General features: G+C 44.6%; 1 protein-coding gene across 5 annotated transcripts in view; it reads left to right on the top strand.

Annotated features, from left to right (window-relative positions):
• The window catches only part of IPO11 (importin 11), a 317498-nt gene that overhangs the window by 23647 nt on the left and 290655 nt on the right, over window positions 1-3196 (top strand). The window contains exons 1-2 of one of the 5 annotated variants that reach the window (XM_006023523.3): window positions 27-69; window positions 1678-1755. The exons of 3 other annotated variants lie outside the window; for them this stretch is intronic. The gene's annotated coding sequence lies outside the window, so the exon portion shown is untranslated. Of the gene's footprint in view, window positions 1-19; window positions 70-1677; window positions 1756-3196 lie in introns of those variants that run through there. One more of the 5 variants, XM_025204019.1, reaches the window with a different exon arrangement.

The following is a 3196-nucleotide window of genomic DNA, read 5'->3' as shown; positions in this document are numbered from 1 at the left end:
CGCAGGGGCCGGGCCGCGGAGTCGGGGCTTGGGCGGACAAAGGGGGGCGCCGGGGGCGGCTGCAGCCGGGTGAGCAGCGCGGGACAGTCCTAGGCTCTGGCAGCCCGGCCCTTGGGGACCGTTCTGAGCAGAGCCCCGCTTCGGGGTCTCTCCTGCTCCCTGACAGTCGTCCGCGGGCCCGCCGGCTCTGGCCCCCACCCCGGGACCTCCCCCGTGGTCTGGAGCGGCTCTGGCAAGGCCCTTGGTCCGGCGCTAACGAGACACCTGCTTGAGTGGAGAGGAGAAAGGGCTGTTGGGCCCTTCTCCCCGGCCACAGGGGTCCTGCTTGCTTGGGGCACCTGCGGTCCAGGCCTGCCTGGATAAGAAGGGAACTGCTGCTTCTCGGGTCAGGCCTAGAGCCGTCCTGCACCAGCCCCGGCCCTTTGTCCGCTCAGGTCTCCTGGCAGAGTTTCACTGGGCAGTGTCCACTGGCTCCTTGGACTCATGTGATTGGGCACTGTCCAGTGTGCTCTGCTCAACGTCCTCCCTTGGCATACTAGTTATTAACCTCTGATCTCCACTCCTGTCTGTGTTGTCTTTATTATTTGTCCCAGGGAATTAGTAGCATGTCACTCGTGGCCCGCATTACTGGAGGGGGCTTATAGTTCACTTGGTGGTCCTGGGCCCGTGACTCCCATTGACATGTTAACTCTTGTCTCCGGGCAGAGTTTCACTGGGCAGCGTCTGCTGGCTCCTTGGACTTGTTTGAGGACCAGTGGGTGCTGTCTGGTGTGCTCTACTCAGTGGTGTCATGTATGTCCCTCTCCCCTTCCCCCCCCTGCACTTATTCTAATCCTATGCCTTCCATTCCTGGCCCTGTTATGTTTTCAGTTGCCCCAAGGAATCAGTTATTTTTTAGTGATCTCTCTCTTAAGGGAGGCTTATAGTATTACCTGGTAGGCCTAGGCCCACACCCAATGGCATAAAAATGATTGGTTTTCTTTTGGGTGTTTGTTTGTTTATTACAAATAGACCTGTGTCATACAGGGGCAGAGAGTGGATGCCGAAAGGGACAACAAACTGGGTGTGACTAGGTTTTTTCCCCCCACTGTTTCTTTCTCACTTGCAGCCTTCAGCATTTAAGGTCTAGGAAGTTTTACTCCAAGAATTTGTCCAATTTCTTTTTGAATCTGCATGCTGTCAGCTTCCTCAGCATGTGTTGGCCATGAGCTCCACACTTGAATGACAGGCTTCGTGGAAAAAAAGAACTTTGTTGTGTTAGTTTTAAACTTACTACTTGCTAGTTCGATTCTGTGACCCCTTGTTTTTGTATTGTGAGAGAGTAAATAATAAATCCCTATTTACTTTCTCTTTGCCATTTAGTATTTTGTAAACCGTTATCATGCCCCCTTTTTCTAAACTGAATAGGCCTAGCCTCATCAGTCTCTCTCTATATAGAACCCCCTCTATACTGCTAATCATCTTTATTTCCCTTCTCTGGACCTTATCTAGTTTTTCTATATCTTTTCTGAGATGCAAACAAGAATCAAGGCACCAGAAGGGATAAGTCCAGATTTTCTTGATGAGTTTTGCTTTTTCTCACTTTGTATTCCCTTTTTTCCCCCAAAATGATTTCTGCTTCTTTGAGGAAAAAAATCACTAGCCTTCCCATCAGAGAACTATCATCTCTTCCTACAGGTCTCTTGAAGAGGCAAGAATTGAAATATTTTTGGCACAATTTCCCACTAAAACTGGAGAAGGTGTTTTACAATAGTGGTGAGTTATTTATTCCCCTCATATTAGAAAATACTATGAGCGCGTGTTATGCATAGTAATCCCGCTTCATCTATAGCATATGCTAGATGGACTTCTGATTTCGGCCCCCCCCCAGCAAGCCAAAGGATTTGGTTATCTCTTTGGGTATCTCTAAGTGATGCTGTATGTTGCCTGTTGTCATAGCATGAATTATGCTAGTCATTCATATAAAACATCCCTTATTTGTAAAGCGTATTTTTTTTTTTTTAGAGTAGAGTTCATAACTCTCCATCCTTCTCTGTGATCCGTTTAGCTTTTTTTCATATAGTATGTGAAATTCAAATATGTTGTATATAACGTTAAATATATTTAAGAGATTTTTCCAGAAGGTCCAGTCACTAGTAGCATTGACGCTTAGGTAAGTTTTAGCAACACATTCAAAAGTTAGTGGTTGACTTGCGGATGAGGCTAACCTGTACTGAAACATTCATATTTATTTCTGTTTTCAAATAAATTAGCTGTTATTAAGAATTAGTTAATAATGACATCATGTTATTTTGTGCTTGTAAGCTCCTGTCGTTTTATTGTATGTAATGCAGAAAAGTAAATGTAGCATTAAATAACAAAGTATGGGATGAAGAAATTGGGAGGTGATAGAATCTACTTCTCAAGCATGGGAAAGACTGGCAAAAAGTTATTTGTTTTCTGATTATTGACTTCAGGTGTCAGTGCCTTTCACTTAAGTTGTTGTGTGCTTTTGTCATGTATTGGAGATTCTGGTTGAGATGTACACAGTAGGTGCAGCTACATGTGTGCTTTACTGCAGTTATCTAATATTAGCTCCACAGTAAAGTGTCACTGTCTACACATGTATTGATATTAAGACACAGTAAATAAATTAACTCTGCCATAAGACAGTACTGTTGGGGACAATACTATCTTATGGCATAGTTACTTATGCCAATGCAGTGCATGTATAGATGGTGATAGAGGCTGGCTGGGGTACAAGATTGCTGAAGTGTGGGTGCTACCTGCCATATGGCTTCTCACTTTAGCGCTCTCATGCCCCAGCCAGTCCCTGTATCACAAGAATGTAGGATTGGAAGACATCTCCTGAGTCATCAAGTCCAGTCTCTTCAAGTTGCAGGAAATCTTAAAACAAATATTTATTCAGCTTTGTTCTATCCCTTTGGAGATGCAGCTTTAGTAAAAGAAAAGTAAAATGAAAGAACAGGCTCTCACAATGTTTTATAGAAAGAGAATAGGAGAGACAAGGAGAGTACCAAAGCCTTTGGGGTTCCTGCAGTGGTAGGGAATTAGTTAGGTAAAATACACCCAGATGAAAATTTCTTCTTGACCCCAAATCTCGTGATCTGTTTAACTGTGAGTGTGTTAGCAAAATGCACTAACCAGGCTCCTGAGAGGTTACCATTTGGCTTAGGTGCACTAGAGCCCTATATCC

Source organism: Alligator sinensis, unplaced genomic scaffold (assembly GCF_000455745.1).
Source record: "Alligator sinensis unplaced genomic scaffold, ASM45574v1 scaffold862_1, whole genome shotgun sequence".
Lineage (NCBI taxonomy): Eukaryota > Metazoa > Chordata > Crocodylia > Alligatoridae > Alligator > Alligator sinensis.
The sequence above is the reverse complement of the archived record's forward strand: the minus strand, read 5'-3'. Positions and strand labels throughout refer to the sequence as shown.